We start from the raw sequence: 27,568 nt of genomic DNA, 5'->3' as shown, positions 1-27,568 counted from the left end.
ACATCATCTGGTTGCACAGCCAACTGAATCCCTTCCCACACACAGAGCAGGTGAATGGCCTCGCCCCTGTGTGAATGCTTCAATGAGTCTCCAGCACTGACGGGGAAGGGTACCCTTTCCCACAGTCCCCACATTTCCACAGTTTCCCCATGGGGAGAGTTTTCCTTGTGTCGCTCTGGGTTTGAAATTACCAACAGAATGGGTACACAATCTCTTTCCACCGTGAGGGATGAAACTTTGATTCCCCAAACTGAGTAACTGGTTTCAAGCAATTTTCACAGTCAGTGCACTGTGTCTCCGTATTCTTCCTGCCAAAGTGTCCAAAATCTCTCAAGCAGACAAACGCAAACATTTCTTCTCAATTGGAATGGTTGCTGATATTCAAATCCCAATGAATCAAGATGCTCTGTCAGAAGTTGATGTATCATTTGCTTTCAGATTTCTTTCTACATGTGTTTCTGCAAAAATAAATTCACAAAATACGTGATCACAGTCAGTACTGTTAAATGACCATAACATTGGTGACAATTCCTATAGTTTGTCAGATGCCTGATCACATATTATTCAGGACACAGAAACCCGAAAACCCTCATGCAGCCAGATAGCCTTAAGTGTGTATGGAGGAAATCTTCATTTCGGTGACAATAACCTGGAACAAGCTGCCTACAAAGGCGCTGGAAATGGAGCTGAATCAAGGACAATGAAAATGAAATGTCAAGGCTACTTGAGAAAAACAAACCAGTAAAGTTGCTGAATGACTTTCTGCTGTCCTATTTAATAAAAAAGATGACAAGAAATACAGAATATAACTTCAGTGCTAGATTAGAATGTGAAAAATAATAGCCACAAAGCTTTTATAAAAGTGAATAATATCAGATATACACCATATGGAGCAACATATGTCTACATTTTATAGCAACGTGCCAATCCCTTAGATTCTGCTCCATCCCATGAGTAACTACCCTTTTAAATCTGAACATGAGGAAAGAAGCGATCTTTTTCCACAATGCAAATTGTACTTAAATAAACGTGTCAAACTGAGGGGAAAAATTAATATACCGTTAAGAAGGACAGAGAGCATCTGACACCTTTGCAGAGTCCGCTCCCTCCCTCGATTCACTTCAGTTGCTACAAGTGAATAGCGTTTCCTCCCTCTCCCTCTCCCTCCCAGGATGAGGAATGGAAAGGGCGAAGATACTGCTTTGCTCCCACGATTTCTCCATGATGTGGGAATCCTTGTCTCTCTCCAGCTTTGACAATCAGTTGAAAGACCACACATGTATGGAACGTGTTCCATCTATTGCTGCTGCGAATGGGGTGTTGCTATTTCAGGCTGTGTACCCGCTTAAAGCTCTTTCCACAGTCAATTCTTTGGAACACTGTCACTCAGGTATGCATACCTCAGTCTCACTGATGTTTGAAACCTTGTGAAGCAGACAGGACAGGAGAGAAATAAAAAAATTCTACTAGATTCAAAGGCCGATGTCAATGAATTGATTGTCTCTATCAGATCTTGTCTTGAGATTTCTGTCTGTAAATCCTCCCTTTCTCGTATCCTGTAAAAGGAGATTACAGAAGACATTGCTGTCTAGACAGTATAGAAATTCAAAACAGACAATTCTGGTTTCTGTGGAACATTCTTTCTTCTCTCCCTCCCTCAAAAATGTGAATCTTAATGCTACAGTCTCCCTCCATTCTTACTCTGCTGTAGCTATTATCACCTTCATTCCCATTCTCCTGAAAATGCTGAAAAATGTTGACTGACATATCCTGTGGAACCCTAAGTCTGAATATCATACATAAGTTGAAGCATTTTATCCATATCTCCCCTGTCAAGGTCCCACAGGATGTTTATAAGCACTTCGGCCAAAATTATCCATTCACCCCATCGAATCTGCTCCACCATTTATTACCATAATGATTAATATTATAATCCAAAAATCCACATTCATGCCTTATTATTGATTCCCCTGTTGATTAAAATTCTGCCCAACATTTGCCTTGATTATACTTAGTGATTGAACTTCCATAGCCCTGTCATTCATTACCCTCTGAGAGAAGATGTCCACCTCATCTCCATAATAAATATGCAAACACTTAAGATTAGAGGCTATTCCTTCTGGTCTGAGATTCTCCCACGAATGAACACTACCTTTTTGGCAACTAACCTTTCATGCCCACTCAAATTCTGATATTTATTCATTAAGATCTCCTCTCATTCTTCCAAACTCGAACGAATGCTCAACTAAGCGACTCAACCTTGCATCATTAGCAAACATGTCAATTCCCGGGATTAATTTTGTGAACGCTCCCAATGTTTCTGTCATCTCTACTTTGAGGGACCAGAGTGCAAAACACTCAAGTTACAGCATAATAAAAGAATGATAAATAATGGACATTTTTTGATCAGAAATTCAAAAATGTGCAAAAATATTCAGATGGAAAAGAGTCAAATCATATCGTGTTAAGGAGCCTGATGGCTTGGGGGAAGAAACTGCTGTCTAGTCTGGTCGTGATAGATTGAATTGGGAGGTGGGTGTGAGGATCTAAAGTTGGAATTTAGGCAACAAAATATGTCGATTTTTATTTCAACAAAATGGCTTCTCGATTTAAAAGAATACTACAAAATGGCCTGTGAACCGTACTGCTGATTCACAGAATTAACTTGCAGTTCAAAGATAAGAGGACAATAGAATTTTCATAAGATTAATACTCACACATTAATTGACCATTTGAACTAACATTGAACTAATACATGGCATGACAATTTATGTAAATTAGATATCCTTCTTAAAGAAAATATCATTGGATTAATATCGTGTCACCTTATTATATGGGATTCGTCTTTCTCGTAATTAAGACTACTATTTCTTCAAAAACATATAAATAATGTGCAATTTTCAAATGCAATTGCACAACTTCATCACAGAACACAGAATCTTCTTTGAAAATTGCTGAACTCTGAGGGGAGGGTTGGAATCTGAATTCCCAAGCTTTGTTAAATTTTGTTTTTTTTAAAAAAGTTCTTTCTCCCGAGCTTCGTTGCTTTCAGAAGTAAAACAAAATCAATCTCCAGAGATTGGTTATTTCTGGTGTTATCCTTTTAATAGAAAAAAATTCGATCGCTTAAAATTCATTTATTTTCGGTTTGGGTTGTGTTAACTTCGTTACTTTTCGGTTTAAAAAAAACTCCGATTGCCTGAACTTCGTTTATTTTCGGGTTCGTTTCATTTGAACTTCGTTATTTTTCGGGTTGTAGCTTCGTTTATTTTGGGGTCGCGTCATTTAAACATCGTTACTTTTCGGTTTAAAGAAAATATCATTGGATTAATATCATGTCACCTTATTATTTGGGATTGGTCTTTCTCGTAATTAAGACTACTATTTCTTCAAAAACATATAAATAATGTGCAATTTTCAAATGCAATTGCACAACTTCATCACAGAACATAGAATCTTCTTTGAAAATTGCTGAACTCTGAGGGGAGTTCGTTTATTTTCGGGTTCTGGTCGTTAAACTTCGTTACTTTTCGGGTTTTGAAAAAACTCCTGTTGCCTGGATTTAGAGATGCTGGTGTTGGACTGGGGTGTACAAAATTAAAAATCACACAACACCAGGTTATCGTCCAATTGGTTTAATTGGAAGCACACTAGCTTTCGGAGCGACGCTCTATCAGGTGATTATAGAGGGCTCGATCGTAACACAGAATTTCTAGCAATAATTTGCAGTGTGATGTAACTGAAATTATACATGAAAAAATGATTGTCTGTTAAGCCTTTCATCTGTCAGAATACAGTGATAGTTTCACTTCTTTCATGTGTAAATCACAAAACCCTTTTTTTAAAGTTGCATTCTCGGGTTAGCTGTTAACAATGGTGATAGCTAGACAATATGTTGAAGGAGTTAGCCCCCTGTGTTCTCTGTCTATGACCTGATGTTTAGATTGATTCTAATCTAAAAAATTATATAACAGAGTTTTACATAAATTCGTACAGTTTTTGAGCTCAGAGTTCTACAACAATGGATGCAGTTTTTGAGCAAAGTGCAATGTAACTCTGCAAGTACAAATTCAGCACACAAAGTATATGTGTGCATGTGGGTCTTTGTGTGTGTGTGTGTCTATCTGGGTTGGGAGTTGTGAGTGTGAAGTGAGTGCACAGTGTCTTAAGTGTGTGAGGGGGTGCATGTGTGAGTGTGTGAGTGCCTGTGTGCACATCTGTGTGTACCTGTGTCCATGTGTGTTTGTGTAGGAATATCTATGTGTGTGTGTGGTGCAATGGTGATCACTTGTAATGTGACATGAACCCAAGGTCCCGGTTGAGGCCCTCCCTATGGGTACCGAACTTAGCTATCAGCCTCTGCTCGGCCACTTTTCTCTGCTGCCTGTCCCGAAGTCCACCTTGGACGATGGTCACCCGAAGATCCGAGGCTGAATGTCCTGGACCACTGAAGTGTTCCCCAACTGGGAGGGAACCCTCCTGTCTGTTGATTGTTGTGCGGTGCCCATTCATCCATTGTCGTAGCCTTTGCTCGGTTTCCCTAATGTACCATGCCTCCGGGCATCCTTGCCCACAAAGTATAAGATAGACAACGTTGGCTGAGTCACATGAGTACCTGCCATGTACAAGGTGGGAGGTGTTCCCACGCATAATAGTGGTATCTATGTCCACAATCTGACACGTCTTGCAGCGTCCACCGTGACAGGGTTGTATTGAGTTGTCCTGAGAGCAATGATCTGTTTGAGGTTTAGTGGTTGTTTAAAGGCAAGTAGCGGAGGTGTGGAGAAGGTCCTGGTGAGGTGCTCATCCTCATTGATAATGTGTTGCAGGTCATGAAGAACATGGCGTAATTTTTCAGCCCCTGGGAAGTACTGAACAACGAAGGGTACCCTGTCAGTTGCAGCACGTGTCTGTCTCCTGAGGAGGTCATTACGGTTCCTTGCTGTGCCACAGACTCCCCTACCCTGGGGAAAAGACTTTAAGTACTCACCCTATCCATGCCCCTCACAAATATCTATAAGATCACCATGCAGCCTCTGATGCCCCAGGGTAAATATTCCCAGCCTATTCAGCCTCTCCATGTAGCTCAAACCCTCAAAATCTGGCAACAGCCTTGTCAATCTTTCAAAGTATCACCCATGTTGCCTACAGCAGGGAGACCAGAACTGAACACAGTATTCCAAAAGTGGCCTGACCAATGCCCTGCACATCCACAACTTAACCTCCCAACTCCTGTACCCTCTGCTCTGACCAATAAAGGCCAGCATACCAAACGCCTTCTTCACTATCCTGCCTACCTGTGACTCCAATTTCAAGGAACTATGAACCTGCAGTCCAAGGTCTCTTTGCTCTACAACACTCGCCTTAACTGTGTCAGTCCTGGCTGGATTCACTTCTCCTTATCAACAGCTCAAGACCAGGAGCCTGGAACATTTGAGGACCTTTTCATGTATGGAACTGTTTTTCTCATTCCTTGACTGTTGATATGGTAGGTTACTGGCCTTGTAAGTCTGCTGTTAGATCAGTTTAACTTTACATTTTTTTTCTGCCTGTCTGCAAAGTCAGGCCCTTACTTCTTTGTTTCCCTATGCATTTATAGATTTCACAATAAATGTTCATTTTCCATTACACCAGCTGCGTACCTTTTAAATGCTGTAATTGTACCAGCCACCACCACTTCCTCTGGCAGCTCATTCCTTACACACACCATCCTCTGAATATAGGAGTTGCTCCTTAGGTTCATTTTAAATCTCACCCTCACCCTGAAGCTATGACCCATCCAAGGAAAAGATCTTGTCTATTTACCCTATCCATGCTCCTCCTGATTTTATAAAGGTTTGTAGGGTCACCCCTCAGCCTCTGGCGCTCGAGAGAAAACAGCCCCAGCCTGTTCAGCTCAAACCCTGACAACATCCTTGTCAATCTTTTCCGAACACTTTCAAGTTTCACAACATCCTTCCACTAGCAGAGAGACCAGAACTGCACACAATATTCCAAAAGTGGCCGAACCAATGTCTGGTGCAGCTACAACATAAATTCAACTCCTATAATCAGAGGATTGGGAAAGTTTTCAAAACCCACAAAAGACAACGGGGAAAGAACGAAGGGGCAAACCGAACTTTTGTGGGTCAGCTTGGACATCAGGGCGGGGGGATGGGAATGAGGGAAGGAAGCTCAATGTGCTGGAGCCAAGGCGCAGGAAGAACAGAGGATGCAAAACCGGCGTGAAGCTGCAATGAGGAATATTGCATGTGATGTACTTGCACCTGTTGCAGTTACTGGTGGGAATCGGCTGCATTTTAAAAATAAAAACAGAAAACCTAGCTACCCCTGACACAAAACTACGTGGAAGCCATTTTGTCACGAAGCAATGTTTGTAGTAAAATGTAGCCTGTTAACATAATGCTGTCTGAGCCCTGGCTAAGGAATTCTGTTTTGATAGCCTGACCTTGCAGCTGCGGGCTGTCTCTGCTCCTCAGGCCATTAGACTGTGCTGCTTCATAGAATGATGGATTGGTTCTCTCTGTCCCTCATCGGTAATTCGAGCCGAGCTAAACCTGCCGTATAAGATAACATTCAGATTTGTAGACATTAAGAAACGTAGGTCTGGACAACGTTAGTGAAACTTACGACTGCCCCTCAGTTGCATAATTAATGGAGATTGTGCTTGTGATTTACCATCAAACTTGTAACATTCTGTATTACATTAGAATACGTCAGACTTTATTTGACTCCCCATGGCAACGAATAAAGCTAGTTAATTGCTCAAGGTCTCCTCTCCTGACTACTTTGCTTTAAACGATTTGACACACAAGTTACTTTGCCCCAACAGTACTAATACTTACATCGAAGGGAGAGAGAATTCCTTAAGTAGGGCACTCTCAGAATCTGGGACAACCCTATTTCTGGTTTATTTCCTAATGAACAAACATTAAGCATTTATTTATTTATGATTTTGTTTCATTTTTCTTGTTTGCTTCCCTGCTCTGACTACACTCTGTGTCTGGATGGGTGACAGGCTGAGATTGTGGGTTGGCTTTCGATTGACTGAATGTTTTATTGTTCTGGAAGGTGTAAAAGGCCTTCCCGCACTCTGTACAGGGGAACAGCCTCTCCCCCAAGTGGATCCGCCGGTGCCTCAGCAGGGCTGAGGAATCACGAAAAGCCTTCCTGCACTCAGGGCAGATGAAGGGCCTCTCCCCCGTGTGGATCCGCCGGTGGGTCTGAAGGTTGGAGGAATTACTGAAGGCCTTCCCGCACTCGGGGCAGCTGAAGGGCCTCTCCCCTGTGTGGATCCGCCGGTGGGTCAGCAGGGCAGAGGAATCACGAAAAGCCTTCCCACACTCAGGGCAGATGAAGGGCCCTCTCCCCCGTGTGGACTCGCTGGTGGGTCAGTTGGTTGGAGGAATCGCTGAAGCCCTTCCCGCAAACATAGCAGAAGAACTGCTTCTCCCCGGTGTGGCTGCGCCGATGAGTCCCCAGGACAGACGGGACATGGAAACCTTTCCCGCAGTCGCCACACTTCCACGGTTTCTCCACGGGGCAGGATTCCTCTGGTTTCTCCATGGCCAATGCTTCAGCCACACACAAACGCGTGTGGAGCCCCTCCCCACCGTGAATTTCTTTTTCCAGGCTGTATAACTGCTTCAGGCTCCACACTCAGTGCGCTGCAACAGTGGGGTCTCTCATCCAGTCCCATTGATGCTGAAAACATGCGCAAACTGGAACCAAAAGGCTTTGCTCCTTCTCACAGAATCATAGTTGGAAAATTGTTGTCGTCCCGATGGAGTGAGTGACTGTCAGACATTGATGTCAAAGTGAGGACTGCAGACAATGGAGAGCCCTTCAATCTGTTGATTTTGAAACTTCTGTCTTCAGATCGTCGAATACTCTGTTAAAAAGAGATTACAAAAGTCACCATTGTCAGTGCAGGGTAGAAATTCAGAACAAGGAATTCTACTTTCTGCGGAATATTCTTTTCTTTTGTTATTCCACAAAATTGAAAGCACCATCCCACTCTCTCTCCCAGTCTGTTCTCACTCCGCTCTAACTAACTCCCCTGAAGATGCTGATTCAGGATCTTACAGGTGCAGAAAAGCAAAAACGTCAAGATTAATGTCAAGATAAATCCACCTGAAAGTGAATATCTTTCACAACACTGGGATACTGCTGAGAGTGAGCAGGTCTGCCCCTCAGGTCCCTATTAAAACATTCCCCTCTCAGCTCAAACATATGCCCTATAGTTCTGGACTCCCATACTCAGGGGAAAAGACCTTGGATATTCACCCAATCCATGCCCCTTATGAGCATCCATCAGACAATAGACAAGAGGTGCAGGAGTAGGCCATTCTGCCCTTCGAGCCAGCACCATCATGGCTGATCATCCACAATCAGTATCCTGTTCCTGCCTTATCCCCATAACCTTGGATTCCACTATCCTTAAGAGCTCTATCAAACTCTTTCTTGAAAGTATGCAGAGAATTGGCCTCCACAGCCTTCTGGGGCAGAGCATTCCATACACCCACCACTCTCTAGGTGAAGAAGTTTCTCCTCAACTCTGTTCTAAGTGGCCTACCCCTTGTTTTTAAACTGTGTCCTCTGGTTCAGGACTCACCCATCAGCAGAAACATGCTCCCTGCCTCCAGAGTGTCCAATCCTTTAATAATCTTATACATCTCAATCAGGTCCCCTCTCAACCTTCTAAACTCAAGGTAAACAAGTCCAGTCGCTCCAATCTTTCAGCATAAGACAGGCCCGCCATTCTGGGAATTGACCTCGTGAACCTACGCTGCATTCCCTCAATAGCCAGAATGTCTTTCCTCAAATTTGGAGACCAAAACTGCGCACAATATTCCAGGTGCAGTCTCACCAGGGCCCTGTACAGCTGCAGAAGGACCTCTTTGTTTCTATACTCAATTCCTCGTGTTATGAAGGCCAGCAAGCTATCAGCTTTCTTCACTGCCTGCTGTACCTGCATGCTTACTTTCATTGACTGATGTACAAGAACACCTAGATCTCCTTTACCTAACTTGACTCCATTTAGATAGTAATCTGCCTTCCTGTTCTTGCCACCAAAGTGGATAACCACACATTTATCCACATTAAACAGCATCTGCCATGCATCCGTCCACCCACCTAGCCTATCCAGGTCACCCTGTATTCTCCTAACATCCTCCTCACATTTCACCCTGCCACCAGCTTTGTGTCATTAGCAAATTTGCCAATATTACTTTTAATACCTTCATCTATATCATTAATGTACATTGTAAAAAGCTGCAGTCCCAGCACTGATCCCTGCGGCACACCACTGGTCACTGCCTGCCATTCCGAAAGGGAGCCGTTTATCACCATTCATTGTTTCCTGTCAGCCAACCAATTTTCAATCCATGTCAGTATTTTGCCCTCAATACCATGTGCCCTAATTTTGCTCACTAACCTCCTATGTGGGACTTTATCAAAGACTTTCTGAAAGTCCAGGTATATTACATCCACTGGATCTCCCTTGTCCATCTTCAGAGTTACATACTCAAAAAATTCCAGAAGATTAGTCAAGCATGATTTCCCCTCATAAATCCATGCTGATTCTAACCTATCCTGTTACTGCTATCCAAATGTGTCGTAATTTAGTCCTTTATAATTGACTGCAGCATTTTTCCCACCACTGAGGTCACACTAACTGGTCTATAATTCTTTGTTTTCTCTCTCCCTCCTTTCTTAAAAAGTGGGACAACATTAGCCCCCCTCCAATCTGCAGGAACTGATCCTGAATTTATAGAACATTGGAAAATGATCACCAATGCATCCACGATTTCTAGAGCCACCTCCTTAGGTCCCAGGGACATATCGGCCTTCAGACCTAACAGTTTCTCCAACGCCATTTCCTGCCTAATACAAATTCCCTTCAATTCAGGTCCTTCAGCCAATATTACACCTGGGAGATTGCTCGTGTCTTCCCCAGTGAAGACAGTTCTAAAATATCAACTCAACTCTTCTGCTATTTCTTTGTTCCTCGTAATAAATTCACCCGTTTCTGTCTTCAAGGGCCCAATTTTAATCTTAACCATTTTTTTTTCTTTTCACATACCTAAAAAAGCCTTTACTATCCTCCTTTACATTTTTGGCCAGTTTACCTTCGTACCTTATTTTTTCTTTGCGTATTTCCTTTTTAGTTATCCTCTGTTGTTCTTTATAAGCTTCCCAGTCCTCCGATTTCCCACTCATCTTTGCTATGTTATACTATTTCCCTTTTGTCTTTATATGGTCCTTAACTTCCCTCATCAGCCACGGCCACCCCTGCCTCTCCTTAGGATCTTTCTTCCTTTCTGGGATGAACTGATCCTGCATCATCTGCATTATATCCAGAAAAACCTGCCATTGTTCCACCACTGCCATCCCTGCTAGGGGATTGCATCATTGAACGTTGGCCAGCACCTCCCTCATACCTCCATAGTTTCCCTTACTCAACTGAAATACTATCACTTCCGTATCTACCCTCTCCCTTTCAAACTGCAGATTAAAGTTTATTGTATTGTGGTCACTACCTCCTAATGCCTCCTTTACTTCGGGGTTCCTGATCAAATCCAGTTCGTTGCACAACACCTGGTCGGCTACAGCACAAGCTGAATCCATCTCGGATGCACTCCACAAACTCCCTTTCTTGGGGTCCAGTAGCATTCTGATTCTCCCAGCCTACCTGCATGTTGAAATCCTCCATAACAACTGTACTAATATCATTGCGACAGGCCAGTTTCAGCTCCTTAGTCAACTTACACACTACATCCAGGCTACTGTTTGGGGGCCTGTAGATAACTCCCATTAGGGTCTTTCTACCCTTAGAATTTCTCAGTTCTAGCCGTACTGACTCTACATCCCCCAATTCTAGGTCGCCCTGTGCAAGGGACTGAATATCATTCCTTACCAACAGGGCCACCCCACCCCCTCTGCCAGTTAGTCTGTCCTTATGATAGTACGTATACCCTTGAATATTCATTTCCCAGGCTCTGTCCACTTGAAGCCACATCTCAGTTATCCCCACATCATCGTAACTGCCAATTTCCAAATGAGCCTCAAGCTCATTCACCTAACTTCTAATGATTCGTGCATTCATATTTAATATTTTTAATTTGTTACTCCCCTCACCCTCCCTATCAATCCCTATTTCACTTGACCTTACGGCATGATCCTTTTCTTTTGAGTTTTCTGCTCCATTGTCTTTCTTGACTTCTCTTGTTTTAACTTTCTTCTTAAACTTCCAGTTTGTACCCCCCCCCGCTATTTAGTTTAAACGCAGCTGTGTTGCAGTGGCAAACCTACCTGCCTGAATGCTGGTCCCCCACCTATTCAGGTGCAATCTGTCCCCCTTGTATAATTTATCCTCACCGCTTAACACCAGCCTTTCATGCTCCAGGGAAAATATCCTTGGCCTATTCAGCCTCCCCTGTAGCTCAAACCCTCCATCCCTGGCAACAGCCTTGTAAATCTTTTCCAACTCCTGTCAAAGTTTCACAACATCTTTCCTCTAGCAGAGAGACCAGAACTGAATGCAGTATTCCAAAAGTGGTCTCACCAATGTCCTGTACAGCTGCAACATGACCTCCCAACCCCGATACTCAATACTCTGACCAATAAAAGGAAAGCATCCCAAACACTTTCTTCACTATCTTTCTGAGACTCCGCTCTCAAGGAACTATGAACCTGCACATTTGGATAAGTACATGAATAGGAAAGGTTTGGAGGGATATGGCCCAATCTAGGTGGGACTAGCTTAGTTTCTGAATATAGTCAGCATGGACTATTTGGACTGAAGGGTCTGTTTCTGTGCTGTTTGACTAACTATTCTGTACTGGTCTTGAAACCATTTTCTTGCCTTTCCCCACAAACATCCACTTCTTCGTTGTTCCAAAATCAGATGAGTTCAGCCTTGAATATATTCAATGACCCTCTAACTGCAGGGAGACATCCCCACTTCTGAACTCAATTCCTCTTGCTAATATACCACTTGCCTTGCTGATTGCTTGCTGCACCTGTCTGACAACTGGCAATGACTGGTGTAGGAGGACGCTGAGGCCTCTTTGCACATCCACACATCATTCCTGATGAAGGGCTGGTGCTCGAAACATCAACTCTCCTGCTCCTTGGGTGCTGTCTGACTTGCTGTGCTTTTCCAGCATCACACTTTTCGACTCTGATCTCTAGCATTGGAAATTCACCTCCTTTCTGCTTTTTTTTCCATAGAAAAGGTTGTAACTTTACATTGTGGCATTCCATTTGCCATGTGTTTGCCAACTGTGGTCTTCTCTCCATCGTGGAGACTGAGCATAAACTTGGGGAACGGTTTGCCAAGCATCGCAGCTGGGTCCACAGAAGCCGACTGGACCTCCCAGTCACCACCCATTTTAATTCTCCTTCCGAGTATGGTCATCTTTGGCTTCTTCCATTGCCACAACAAAGCAAACTGCACATTGGAGGAACAACACCTCATCTTGTGCCTGGGCAGCCTGCAGCCCTGAGGATCAACATTGAGTTCTCTAATTTCAAATCACCTCCCTTCACCACTCTGGAAAAAGTGGTGAGAAAAGAGAGTATCGTGCTCAGAGATGTTGGACAGGGGAAGGGCATTGCAGTCTGGGGTGAAGCTCAATCTTCATTCAGAGAGAGATAGGGGAGCAATAGCAGCTTCAGAAGCTCATGGTCCAACTTCTGCATTCAGATAATGGGGGGCTCTGATAGGCAGGAGGACAATTCCAACTCTGGACTCCTCCAGTGGGTTAAACTTGTATGTCTGGTGATCTTACTCTATGAGTTATTAACTGTGTACATTATGCAACTCACAGTGGCGCTGTTTGGTCGCTGACTTTCTCCTGACGGCTTGGTGGCATCCCCGCCTCCAACAACGAGCTCAAAGGGTTAGCGGCCGGTGTCTTATTTGTCAGGAACATAACCCCGGAAAAGGCTTGCCTTGCACTCCAGGTAGAACTCCCTTGCCAGAGGGTCCCTTTGAGACACTTCAACTGGACTTCATTGAGTTGCAGAAATGTCAGTGCTATAAATATGTTTAGCTTATTGTTGATGTTTTTTTCTAAATGGATTGAAGCCTACCCTTCCCCTAACACTGCTGCTGAGACTGTGGTGAAGATTTTGCTTAAGGAAATTATTCCTTGCTTCGGTATACCTGCATGCATTAGCTTGGACAATGGACCGCACTTTGTTGGTAATAGTAATGAAGAACTCTTGATAAAGTACAGATTTGAGATGGCCCAAGGAATTCCTTATGAACTCAACTTGCAAGCTTCTCTTGGTTCATCCCGGAGATCGGACCTTTGGTAGTCTGGAATTTTACAAAGACTTTTGCAGACAGTTTTAGTTTCATTTTAATCATCCCTTTCATTTACTCATGGCATCATTGTTTCAACATAACACCGATACCTATAAGCCAGGCTAACTGGATTCTAATAACCCATGAGAGTAGGACATTGTTCTTCCTTCAAGAGCCCTGGCACGCTACTTTGTTGTACTATCACAAACAGACTACCTTTATAGCTGAAAATATGTTGCTGGAAAAGCGCAGCAGGTCAGGCAGCATCCAAGGAGCAGGAGAATCAACGTTTCGGGCATGAGCTCCTGCTCCTTGGATGCTGCCTGACCTGCTGCGCTTTTCCAGCAACACATTTTCAGCTCTGATCTCCAGCATCTGCAGTCCTCACTTTCTCCTAGAAGACTACCTTTATACACAAGTTTACAAAGGCTATACTGTCACAAACACAAAAAGTTAACAAAAGCACTGCATGTTCTGAACTTGACAGATAATAGTGAAGGACAATAATTCAAGGGAGAAGTCAAATTGTAGCAAGTTTCATTTTGAGGTCAGAATCAAACACTGTTATTAATTTCACAAAGGAACAGCCATGAATGTTACCATTCGGTGTCCTGTTTATACAGATTCACTGATGTTCAGGCAAACGTTCTTAATTGTCTTACTGTCCCTGCCTAGTTTCTGTTGTGCAGCAAATGTGTTGTATAATTCAAAATTAAACATTTTAGTCAAAATGTTTAAGGATAAGTTTTCCAATACTGTATGAGCCCTCCTGCCACCTGTTTGCTGATCTCTTATATCTCTACTGCAGGGTCATATGAGAATTGCTTTAATGGAACCAGCTATGGGTGTGCATGTTCCACATAACATCTCCTGCCTATTTGAGACTTGTCTCACCTAATCCTATAAGACAAAGGGGCCATATACCTCCTGCCCATATAGACAAACAGCTTGCGTTCCACTGGCTGGGATACAGCAGGCCTTATGTGGCATAGGTAACTATACCCATCTCCATGTACGGAATCCTTCCTTTGCGCAATTATGGGTCCTGTTTCTTTTCAGATTCTCATACTGTCACCAAGCCCACTTGCAATATAGTTAAGAGAGAGCCTAATGGGAACAGAATTCTAAGGACCATTGTCTACCAGATGCACAGCACAGAAACAGGCCCTTCAGTCCAACTCATCCATGCTGATCAGATATCCTAAATCAATCTGGTCCCATTTACCAGCACTTGGTCCATATCCCTGTAAACTCTTCCTATTTGTGAAGGGCACTGCTTGTCATTGGCCACTCGGGTGTTTCCTTTTTTCCTGGTGGTGGAAATTGAATAAAGATTCGTACACTGTGTCTCACACCTGCACACACACACAACATGGGTTTTGGGGAAAAAAATAAGCACTACTGCAGTTAGGAGGTAGCATGGGAGTTAAAAGGAAAAAAAAGTTTAAAATACACAGGAGTGACAGACATCCTGTTCATTCTGAGAGCTGCCAATTAAAAAAAAATGAACCCTTCCTATTCATTTACACATCCAGATGCCTTTTAAATGTTGTGATTGTACCAGCCTCCACCACTTCCTCTGGCAGCTCATTCCTTACATGCACTGCCCTCAACATAGGCATTGCCCCAATGGTCTCTTTTAAATCTTCCCCACACCCTCACCCTAAACCTTGTAGTTCTGGACTCCCCCATCCCAGGGAAAACATCTTGTCTGTTTATCCTAACCATGCCCTTCATGATTTTATAGAAATCTGTAGGGTCACCCTTCAGCCTCTGGCGCTCGAAGGAAAACAGCGCAACCATGTTCAGCTCAAACCCTGACAACATTCTTGTCAATCTTTTCTGAATCCTTTCAGGTTTCACAACATCCTTCCTCTAGCAGAGAGACCAGAACTGCACACAATATTCCAAAAGTGGCCTAACCAATGTCTGGTGCAGCTACAACATAACCTCCCAACTCATCTACTCAATTAAAGGATTGAGAAAGTTTTCAAAACCCACAAAAGACACTGGAGAAAGAATGGAGAAACTTTTGCGGGTCAGCTTGGACATCAGAGCGGAGGGACGGGAATGAGGGAAGGAAGCTGAATGTGCCGGAGCCAAGGTGGAGGAAGAACAGAGGATGCAAAACCGGCTTGAACCTTCAATGAGGAATATCACATGTGCTGTACTTGTACCTGTTGCAGTTACTGGTGGGAATCGGGTGCATTTTAAACATCAAAACAGAAAAAATATCCACCCTTCCCCCTTTCCAATCTCTATCCTTCAGTCCCTCTTCACTGGGGTAATTAAGAAACCTACCTGAGTTTGCGGAGACTGCTCCCTCCCTGAATTCACTCCAATTGCAACAAGAGAACAGACTTCCCCGCCTCCTGTCTCTCCAGCCCTCCCAGGATGATGAATTGCCCAGAGGGAGAGAGTGTCACTCAAACTGACATGGCCACATCTGCCTCGTGACGTCATTAGAGGGGCGGGGAAAGATGACGGGTGAGGGGCGGGGCGGGGCGAGGTGGACAGCGGGTCCCCTCACTGCATCTGCGCGGACCTGCAGCAGAAGGGGAGGAGAATCCCCTCCCTTCAGGGAATCCCCACAGTGTGGAAGTAGGCTACTCTGACCCACGAGTCCACACTGACCCTCCCAAGGGTAACCCACCCACACCCATTCCCCCACCCCCACTGCTCTACATGTAACCCTGAGTAATACACCTAACCTGCACACCCTGGATATTATGCGGAATTTGACATAGCCAATCCACCCTAACTTGCATATCCCTGGGCACTATGTATAATTTAGCATGACCAATCCACCCTAACCTGCACATCGCTGGGCACTATGGGTAATTTAGCATGACCAACTCTGAGTGATTTGGCATGACCAATCCACCCTAACTTGCACATCGCTGGGCACTATGGGTAATTTAGCAGGGTCAACCCACCCTAATCTGGACAAAGATAAAAACCACACATCAGGTTTTGTCCAACAGGTTTGTTTGGAACCAGCAGCTTTCGGAGTGCTGCTCCTCCTTCAGGTGGTTGTGGAGAATAATATCACAAAACACTGTATTTATAGCAAAACATTCTAGTGTCCTGCCACTGAAATGATATATTGAACAAACCTGGATTGTTAAGTTTTTCATCTTTTCAAATGGGTTGCAGGTATCATTACTGTGTAAATCCCACATCTTCTGTCTGTCACCTTCTCAAGATAACTCAAGGTTTTGTAGCAAAATGTGACATCTCAGCTCAGACAATACTGTGTCCCCATCTTGAATCAGACTGATTCTATTTCCAAAGCAAAATTCACAAAATATTCCATGTATTGACTGCCTGCAGATTGTGCATTTTTGAGCAAAATAGAATATATCTGCAAATTTAATTCTGCAGATACACATTCACTGCCATGGACTTCTATGTGTGCTTATGCGCATGAGGGAGGCATATAGATAGAGAGAAGAAGAGAGAGAGAGAAAGGGGGAGAGAGAGTGGTGCAGGCAGGCAAAGAGAGAGAGAGCCGCAGGCAGGCAAAGAGAGAGAGAGGTGCAGGCAGGCAGGCAAACAGAGTGTGTTTGCGAGCAACCTCCTTGCCTGGTAAGCCTTTTTCCCTGTCTATAACTTGCTTTTACAGAATCACCTCGCGTACATTGTTATGAATATTGTCTAATAAGAGTAGATGTATTTAGTCGATGAATCAAAACCATCCCAATGGCTGAAATAGCTGACACTCTAATGTTGGACAAGTGGGAAATATTTGCATCAGTTAACCAAAACTCTTCAGGGTTTACATTCATGGGTACGCCAAGCCTCAGCATTAGGACCGGGGCATATTGGAGCTGAGATGGAAAGGCCCGTTCCTTGTCCTGCTGGGTTACCCGATCAGCAGTCAAGGTCATGGGGAGGCTGCATGGACACACACAACACAATGCAAACGAGCGCCACCTCCTGGAGGAACACCAGAAGACCCCGTCAGAGACAGATCTTCAGCCTTCATCCGTGAATGGCTCAGCCTGATCATTTTCCCTTTCACTGCACTCTTTCTTATCTTTCTTTCACTAACTTTGTTTGATTGGGCCTGATAACCTCTAGTAAACAGAAATTACAGTTTAATACTTTTCTTCATGCACAGAAGGTCAACCACTCCAGCTGCTGGCTATGTGCCCATATCCCCATCCAACCCGAACTCGTACCAAGCGAGCCCTTATGTAATTTGAGCGACTTGAAGCTTTCTTTCCCCCTGCCTTTGGAACTGTTCGATTGGAAATCAAAGTCACCCCGCAGACAATCCTGTGCTCGGCTCAGTTCACTGTTGTGGCCCTTCTCTCCAGTGATTTCCCAGTTGCCGAGATTTCTCATTCCTGATGAAACCCCTGATGATGATTCCCAATCCCTGGAGCCTTTTCCCCCTGTCTTTACTGAACCACAGGACGAACTGTCCGATCTCCAAGCACCAACCCCTGACAATCCCCCTGGCTCTGGGTATAATCCCCCTTTTGCTGACACCCCCAATCTCGTCTTTTTAATAAAACAGGAGGGATTGTGGGAGAATTTGATCAAAATTGACACAAAACTGCGTGGAAGCCATTTTATCACAAAGCAATGTTTAGAGGAAAATGTAGCCTGTTAACTTAATGCTGTCTGAGCCCTGGCTAAGGAATTCTGTTTTGATAGGCTGACCTTGTAACTGCAGGCTCTCTCTGCTCGTCAGGTCATTAGACTGTGCTGCTTCATAGAACATAGAACATAGAACAATACAGCACAGAACAGGCCCTTCGGCCCACGATGTTGTGCCGGACTTCTATCCTAGATTAAGCACCCATCCATGTACCTATCCAAATGCCGCTTAAAGGTCGCCAATGAATCTGACTCTACCACTCCCACGGGCAGCGCATTCCATGCCCCCACCACTCTCTGGGTAAAGAACCCACCCCTGACATCTCCCCTATACCTTCCACCCTTCACCTTAAATTTATGTCCCCTTGTAACACTCTGTTGTACCCGGGGAAAAAGTTTCTGACTGTCTACTCTATCTATTCCTCTGATCATCTTATAAACCTCTATCAAGTCACCCCTCATCCTTCGCCGTTCCAACGAGAAAAGGCCGAGAACTCTCAACCTATCCTCGTACGACCTACTCTCCATTCCAGGCAACATCCTGGTAAATCTTCTCTGCACCCTCTCCAAAGCTTCCACATCTTTCCTAAAGTGAGGCGACCAGAACTGCACACAGTACTCCAAATGTGGCCTAACCAAAGTCCTGTACAGCTGCAACATCACTTCACGACTCTTGAATTCAATCCCTCTGCTAATGAACGATAATACTCCATAGGCCTTCTTACAAACTCTATCCACCTGAGTGGCAACCTTCAAAGATCTATGTACATAGACCCCAAGATCCCTCTGTTCCTCCACCTGACCAAGAACCCTACCATTAACCCTGTATTCCGCATTCTTATTTGTTCTTCCAAAATGGACAACCTCACACTTGGCAGGGTTGAACTCCATCTGCCACTCCTCAGCCCAGCTCTGCATCATATCTAAGTCCCTCTGCAGCCGACAACAGCCCTCCTCACTGTCCACAACTCCACCTATCTTTGTATCATCTGCAAATTTACTGACCCACCCTTCGACTCCCTCATCTAAGTCATTAATAAAAATTACAAACAGCAGAGGACCCAGAACTGATCCCTGCGGAACTCCACTTGTAACTGGACTCCATGCTGAATATTTACCATCTACCACCACTCTCTGACTTCGACCGGTTAGCCAGTTTTCTATCCAATTGGCCAAATTTCCCTCTATCCCATGCCTCCTGACTTTCCGCATAAGCCTACCATGGGGAACCTTATCAAATGCCTTACTAAAATCCATGTACACTACATCCACTGCTCGACCCTCATCCACATGCTTGGTCACCTCCTCGAAGAATTTAATAAGACTTGTAAGGCAAGACCTACCCTTCACAAATCCGTGCTGGCTGTCCCTAATCAAGCAGTGTCTTTCCAGATACTCGTAAATCCTATCCCTCAGTACCCTTTCCATTACTTTGCCTACCACAGAAGTAAGACTAACTGGCCTGTAATTCCCGGGGTTATCCCTATTCCCTTTTTTGAACAGGGGCACAACATTCGCTACTCTCCAGTCCCCTGGTACCACCCCAGTTGCCAGTGAAGACGAGAAGATCATTGCCAACGGTACTGCAATTTCCTCTCTTGCTTCCCACATAATCCTAGGATATATCCCGTCAGGCCCGGGGGACTTGTCTATCCTCAAGTTGTTCAAAATGTCCAACACATCTTCCTTCCTAACAGGTATCTCTTCTAGCTTATCAGTCCGTTTCACACTCTCCTCTTCAACAATACGGTCCCTCTCGTTCGTAAATACTGAAGAGAAGTACTTGTTCAAGACCTCTCCTATCTCTTCCGACTCAATACACAGTCTCCCACCACTGTCCTTGATCGGACCTACCCTCGTTCTCGTCATTCTCAGGTTTCTCACATACGCATAGAATGCCTTGGGGTTATCCTTGATCCTATCCGCCAGGGATTTTTCATGCCCTCTCTTAGCTCTCCTAATCCCTTTCTTCAGGTCCCTTCTGGCTATCCTGTATCCCTCCGCTGCTCTGTCTGAACCTTGTTTCCTCAACCTTATGTAAGCCTCCTTCTTCCTCTTTACTAGACATTCAACCTCCCTCGTCAACCAAGGCTCCCTCACACGACCATTTCTTTCCTGCCTGACCGGTACATACATATCAAGGACACGTCGTATCTGCTCCTTGAAAAAGTTCCACATTTCCACGACATCCTTCCCTGACAGCCTATGCTCCCAACGTATGCTCCTCAAATCCTGTCTTACAGCATCGTAATTTCCCTTCCCCCAATTGTAAAAACTTCCTTGTTGTGCGCACCTATCTCTCTCCATAACCAAGGTGAAAGTCACAGAATTGTGGTCGCCATCACCAAAATGTTCACCCACTAACAAGCCCGCCACTTGTCCCGGTTCATTACCGAGTACCAAATCCAATATGGCCTTCCCTCTGGTTGGACAATCTACATACTGCGTTAGAAAAGCAGTAATTCATAGAATGATGGATTGGTTCTCTCTGTTCCTTATTAGTAATTTGAGCCTAGCTGAACCTGCAGTATAAGAAAACATTCAGTTTTGCAGGCATTAGGAAGTGTAGGTCTGGACAATGTATGTGAACCTTACAACTGTCCCCCAGGTGCATAATTAATGGACAGTGGGCTTGTGTTTTACATAAAACTTGTAACATTCTGTATTTTATTGTAATACGTCGGACTTTGTTTTGAACTAAGAGGCATTCCCCATGGCAACAAATAAAGCTAGTTAATTGCTCAAGGTCTCCTCTCCTGACTACTTTGCTTTAAATGATTTGACACACGAGTTACTTTGCCCCAACAGTACTAATACTAACATCGAAGGGAGAGAGAATTCCTCAAGTAGGGCACTCTCATCCTGGGAAACCCCTATTTCTGGTTTATTTCCTAATGAACAAACATTAAGCCTTTATTTATTTCTGATTTTGTTTCATTTTTCTTGTTTGTTTCCCTGCTCTGACTACACTCTGTGTCTGGATGGGTGACAGGCTGAGATTGTGGGTTGGCTTTCGATTGACTGAATGTTTTCTTGTTCTGGAAGCTGTAAAAGAGGTGTGAAAGCTTCACCAGAAGTCCAGCAAAGCTGAGGTCAGACCGACATCTCATTCTGTGGGAACAAGGAGATCAGAGGACAAAGAAATCAACACTTGAAACCCGAGCTGACACCAGACTACTGTGTGCTCAGTGCTTTGGTGAGCAGTGCCAACCCTCTGCCTTTACCTTGCTTCCCATCTGACTACACCTCAATATCCAGCATCCAATCCTTGCCGTCCTGAAGCCATGTTTCTGTGAGGAGTCTCAGATCATTATTATTCACTTCAATGTGTGCAGTCAATTCAATCACTTTTGTTACAATGCAGCACATATTCAGACTCACCATGCATCATTTCAATTTTTGTGACATTCGTATTCAGTTTCAATTGCTGATACATTTACTCTCTTCGTCCCTTTCTATTGTTCTGATGTTCATTTTCCACATGACTACATTGCTCACCGGCCATGATTTGGATTGGCCATGCTAAATTGGCCACAGTGTCCAGGGATGTGCAGGTTAGGTGCGTTAGCCATGGGAAATGCAGGGTTATAGTTTCATAGTAATAGAAGCAGGAATAGGCCATTTGGCCCATCCAGCCTGCTCCACCATTCATTAAGATCATGGCTGATCTATCCATTGTCTGAGCTCCTCCTCCCTGCATTGTCCCAACTACCCTCAATTCCTAGACTCAACAGAGACACTCAGCCTTGCAGCTGTACTGCGACCTGATAAACAAATTCTTTCCTTCCATGGGAATATCCTTCTCTTTGCAAGGACCTATTGCACACTTATCAGCTACTAACCAACACCGTCCAGACACTACGTCGCTGGGCAAAGTGACTTCGTTGCTCAATATCCTGTAATAAACAGTTTGCTAATTGTTAAATGACTGTAACCTATATAATCACATAACTCTGTTTCTCGTCGGAGTGACTTGTGACTATTAGGTCGACTTGGCTCTCCCCGTGAGCTCCCGAATAAACAGTCAATAACTCAAGGTTTGTGAGTCTTGATTACTTATCCAATACTTATTGGACTACTACGGGCAAGTCACCCACAGCATAATCCACTTCCATCCCCAACATGGATCAAGAGGCCATCCTTTTTTTGCCAGACAAGTGAATGTATCAAGCTCAGGAAACAAAGCCTATCAAACATTAACAGGCACAGATCTAGACCAACCTTTTCCAGAGTCTGTCCCTTCACCTCGATTGATTTCCTTCTTCCCTAAGCTCCTACAAACCAACAGCTGAACCCAAGGATAAGAAAAGAAATGGGAAAGGGGGCGAGAAAAAAGAGTGCGGTACTCCCAGATTTAAAACAGAGAAAGGAAGATGCAGTCTGGACTGAAGCTCAATCTTCATTCAGCGAGAGAGGAGCAACAGAACTTCAGAAGCTCATGGTCGAACCTCCGCATTCAGACAATGACGGGGGTTCTGATTGGCAGGAGGACCAGACTCCTTCCGGTCCTCCTGGGATTCCCAAAGGGTGGTCGCACCGTCCATCAAAACGATGAGGGGCGGGGCCCCGCTCCGATCTCACACATGCGCACCATGAACATTGCTCACAGCCGATAGAGCAGTATCTGGGTCGCATGGGATTGTGGGTAGTATATTAGCCATGAAAGAGATTAAATCAAGAGTCCAATATGCCTTCTTAACCGTCCTTTTTCATGTGTTCATGACGTACACGGCAGGAGCCAATCTTTAATCGATTTTCAATTGATCCACTGAGTGAAACACTACAGGTGTTAACTCGAAACTCTATTTCCCATTCAGTGTCAGTATATCGTTCTTTGTCCGTCCTCAAATAAGGACCAAATCAAAGCCCGACGTCTGTTCCACCTGAACGTTGATTTTTTTTTAGTTTGCAGATGCCAACCATTTATGAAAAGTTATTCATGGTACATGAGCATTGCTGGCTGGCCAGCATTTAGTTCCGCTTGAAAAGGTAATGGTGACCTGCCTTCTTCAACTGCTGTGGTCCACACGCTGTAGGTGACCCATAATATCCTTCCGGAGGGTATTCTAGGATTTAGACCTAGCAACATTGAAGGAACAGCAATATGGTCAAGATGGTGAGTGGCTTGGAGGGGTACTTGCAAGAAGTTGTGTTCCCAAGTATCTGTTGCCTGATCCTTCTAGATGGAAGTGGTTGTTGGTTTGGAAGGTATTTTCTCAGGATCTTTGGTGAATTTCTGTGTTGTGTCTTGTAGATCATATACACTCCTGCTTCTGAACAGTGCGGCAGAGGGAGTGGATGTATGTGGAGATGGTGCCAATCAAGCAGGTGACTTTGTCCTGGATGGTATCAAGCTTTTTGAATGTTGTTGAAGCTGCAAATATCCAAGCTGGTGGGAGAGTAGTCCATTACACTGTTGACTTGTGCCTTGTAGAATATGGGCAGCGTTTGGGGAGTTTCTTGCCACAATATTCCTGACCTGTTGCCTGCTCTTGTTGCCATTGTGGCTGTGGTTAGTCTCGTTGAGTTTCTGGTCAATGGTAAACCCCAAGGATGTTGATAGTGGGGTGTTTAGTGACAGTAACACTGTTGAATATCATGGGGCAGTGGTCAGATTATCTCTTTTGGGGATGAGTCATTGTTTGGCATTGACGTGGCATTCATGTTACTTGCCACTCATCAGCCCATTGAATATTGTTAAGATCTTGTTGCATTTCAAACTGAACTGCTTCAGTTTGTGAGGAGTTGTGAACATTGTGCAATTATTGGTGAATATCACCACCTCTGACCTTATGATGGAGGATGGTCATTGATGAAGATGGTTGAGTCTAAGACACTACCCTATGAATTCCTGCAGAGATGGTCCTGGAACTGAGATGACTGACCTCCAACAACCACAGCCATCTCTCTATGTGCCAGGTATACCTTAACAATTAAGATACACAACAATTATTTGAAAACAAATTGAAAGAATAGATACGAGACACCCCCTCTTCTGGGACATGCCAGTGCAAGTTTTTCTGTTCCAGAAACAATCTGATAAATGTTGACTGTCATCAACCTTTTTGATCTTGGCCAGCCACAGCTCCCCCGTCCATTCCCCCCCATCACCCACATTTCCCACTGTCTATTCTCCCCCGCCACCCACAGCGCGCCTTGTCCAATCTCTTTCCATCCCCAGCTTCTTGTCCATTCTCCCTCTATACTTCAAACAGCCTGTCCATTCTCTCTCACGCAACCCTGTCATTTCATTCCTCATCCTCTGCCTTCTGACCAGTCCTTCTACACACCCTCTTCCCCATCTATTCTCTCTCCACCACACCCTCTGCCCCCATCTATTCTCTCACCACACCCTCTGTCCCATTTCTATTCTTCCAGGCCTGCACCATCTCCTCTCTATCCATTCTCTCTCTCTCCCTCCCCCCACCATCTGCCACCCTGCCCATTCTCTCTCCCCTATTGTGGGGAAAAACACCTGGCTCGGAGTCAGAATTGAGGTTCAAGGAAATACCGGGGCTCTGGGGAGAGAAAGACACCAACAGCACAGTGTCAGCTGCGAGTCTTCTCTCGACCCGGACCACACGTCAAGAAACTTTGTATCACAAGATGTATAAATCGGTCAGGGATGAGATTATTGTCTTTGTAATATGATTTGTTCATGGTAATCATTGTAGAATCGGTACAGTCTTTGTCAGTTCAGGCACAGCCTTTGTTAATTTCCGCACAGTCATTGTCAGTTTCAGTGCAGACATTGTCCATTTCAAATCCATTGTTGTAGTAATGGGCGCTAATTGCTCTTCCTGAGAAGGGGGATTCCTGCAGCCCTGGCTATTAGCATTTGGTATTGAGTCTGTATCAAGCTGTTAGCACTTCTATAATGGGTGTTGGCTGGACCCAGACACTTCGGCGGGCAGTGTTCATTACTCATGTGTATTCTCTCCCCCATCCACCTTAAACTGAGCTTCAAACACTGTGGCCCATCCAGTGGTGTGAGAGGTCCAGCTCAAGCTACTTGAAGCATGAGAGATGTTGGCCTTTTGGCTAAGATCAAGTGTCTGTTCTTATCAGGACAGGTGTCGAGTTGCGAGTCATCAGAGCTAGTGAAGAGATCATCGCTGGATCGTGATTGGACGTTGGAGGATCGTTTGGTTGTGCTGACCTGCTCCTGGTGGATCTTCATGCTGGCTTCGGCCTAACGCCAATTCAGGGACCAGCCAACCTCAGAGCTATGGCCTCGACAGCTGCCCGCAGCCCTGGGCAGGGGCTTCGAAACACAGTCAGGGTGACTGTGAAGAAGATTGAGGATCGTACACCACTCGACCGCACCTTGTTTATTATGAAGGTACTGATGCGATGCTGTGGGTTCGCTGCAGTGGATGTGTACTTTATCCTCAAAGGTGTCCAGGAGGCGGGGAAAACTGTCCCAGCTCCAGGAAAGTATGCAGAACCTGCTCCTGCTGCAGACGATGGGGGTGGATGTCACGGAGGACCTCAAGGAGGTGAAGGGCCAGCAAGCCTCGCTCTTTGCCTCGGAGGCCTCCAGGATAATCTTCCGGTCCAGGGTCCGCTCGGTGGAGCAGGACGAGACGTGCTCACGTTTCTTCTTCCAGAAGGTGCACAAAGAGAGCTCTGTGCTCAGCAGCCTGAAGAAAGAAGATGGCTCGGTAACGTCATCTCAGGCTGACGTCATGAGGATCAGCAAATCCTTCTACGCCAGCCTGTATGACTCGAAGCCGACCGACAGCGCGGCCTCCCAGTCGTTCCTGTCCTCTATCACGGAGGTCCTAGATGACGGAACACGAGAGAGGCTGGACCAGCCGCTATCTCTGGATGAACTGACCAAGGCCCTCGAGTCCTTCGAAAAGAATAAAACTCCCGGAAGTGACGGCTTACCGGTCGAGGTTTATTCCGCTCTTTGGGACTTGATCGGCCAGGACCTGCTGGAGGTGTATGTCAGTATGCTCCGGGCAGGTACCATGAGTGAATCCATGAGGAAAGGCATCATCACCCTCGTCTACAAGCGGAAGGGGGAGAGGGAGGAAATTAGAAATTGGAGACCGATCTCACTGTTAAATGCAGACTACAAAATCCTGTCAAAGGTCATCGCCAACCGGGTCAGGTCTGCTCTGGGATCAGTGATCCACCCGGACCAAACCTGTGCTGTACCGGGCAGGAAGATCTCTGAGAGTCTCGCACTCCTCAGGGATACGATCGCCTACGTGCAGGACAGGGGGGTGGACACCTGCCTCATCAGCCTGGACCAGGAGAAAGCCTTTGACAGGATATCGCATACATATATGAGGGATGTCCTCTCCAAAATGGGCTTTGGGGAGGGAATCGGAAATTGGATCAGACTGCTCTACACCAACATTGTCAGTGCAGTCTCAATCAATGGGTGGGAATCAGATAGCTTCCCTGTAAGATCTGGAGTCAGGCAGGGATGCCCCCTCTCACCCGCCTTGTTTGTGTGTTGCATAGAGCCATTTGCCGAATCCATCAGGAAGGATGCGAGCCTGAGAGGGGTGACTATTCCTGGCAGCGGGGGCCTGCAGGTTAAGGCCTCCCTGTACATGGATGACGTTGCTGTTTTCTGCTCAGATCCGCTGTCCGTGCACAGACTCGTGTGCATCTGCGACCAGTTCGAACGGGCCTCGGGGGCCAAGGTAAACCGAGGCAAGAGCGAGGCCATGCTCTTCGGGAACTGGGCCGACCAATCCTCTATCCCCTTCACCGTCAGGACTGACCACCTGAAGGTGCTGGGTATTTGGTTCGGGGGGGCTGGGGCGTGCGCCAAGACCTGGGAGGAGCGGATCAGGAAGATGAGACAGAAACTAGGCAGATGGGGGCAACGGTCGCTCTCCATCGCGGGAAAAAACCTGGTCGTCAGGTGTGAGGTACTCTCAGTATTGCTATATGTGGCACAGGTCTGGCCTATCCCCAGGACCTGTGCCGCCGCAGTCACCCGGGCCATCTTCCAATTCATTTGGAGATCAAAGATGGACCGGGTCCGAAGAGACTCTATGTACAAAGACCGGTGCAATGGGGGAAAAAACACGCCCAATGCCACCCTCACCCTGATGGCCACCTTTGTGTGTGGCTGCATCAAGCTGTGCGTGGATCCCTGGTACGCAAACATCAAGTGTCACTACGTATTGAGGTTCTACCTGTCCCCGGTGTTGCGAAGGATGGGCCTGGCCTCGCTGCCGCGGAACGCTCCGAGTAGTTGGACCGTTCCGTATCACCTGTCCTTCGTGGAGAAATTTATGAGGAAAAACACCTTTGACCACAAGTCCATCAGGAAATGGTCAGCACGTAGCGTCCTTGAGACCCTTCGGGAAAAGGAGAGGGCGGATCCTGTCGAGCGGTTCCCTGAGCAGACTGTCAAAGCCATTTGGCAGAATGCCTCATCGCCAGAACTTTCCAACAAGCACCAAGACGTGGCTTGGCTGGTGGTGAGAAGGGCTCTGCCTGTGAGATCCTTTATGCACGCCCGGACTCTCTGCCGCACCGCACGCTGCCCTCGAAGTGGCTGCGGGGGGGACGAGACTGTCACACACCTCCTTCTGGAATGTGCCTATGCAGAGGAAGTCTGGAGAGGAATGCAGTGGTGCTTGTCGAGGTTCGTCCCGAGCAGCGCCGTGACGC

The 27,568-nt window shown here is 45.5% G+C and overlaps 1 long non-coding RNA gene across 4 annotated transcripts; it reads right to left on the bottom strand.

Moving 5' to 3' along the window:
- Positions 1-22,354, bottom strand: LOC140460541 (uncharacterized). Of its 4 annotated transcripts, none has more exons than XR_011954175.1 (4): positions 15,617-15,694; positions 6,449-7,891; positions 1,060-1,556; positions 1-458 (listed from the first exon to the last, which is right to left on the bottom strand). It is a non-coding gene; the product is annotated as an uncharacterized lncRNA (long non-coding RNA). The 4 variants fall into 4 exon arrangements; XR_011954176.1 differs by having other exon boundaries at positions 1,401-1,556; XR_011954177.1 differs by lacking the exons at positions 1-458; positions 15,617-15,694 and adding an exon at positions 22,145-22,354 and having other exon boundaries at positions 822-1,556.
- Between the last annotated feature and the right edge of the window lie 5,214 nt (positions 22,355-27,568).

This window comes from Chiloscyllium punctatum, chromosome 36 (genome assembly GCF_047496795.1).
Source record: "Chiloscyllium punctatum isolate Juve2018m chromosome 36, sChiPun1.3, whole genome shotgun sequence".
In the NCBI taxonomy this organism is placed as follows: domain Eukaryota; kingdom Metazoa; phylum Chordata; class Chondrichthyes; order Orectolobiformes; family Hemiscylliidae; genus Chiloscyllium; species Chiloscyllium punctatum.
The sequence above is the reverse complement of the archived record's forward strand: the minus strand, read 5'-3'. Positions and strand labels throughout refer to the sequence as shown.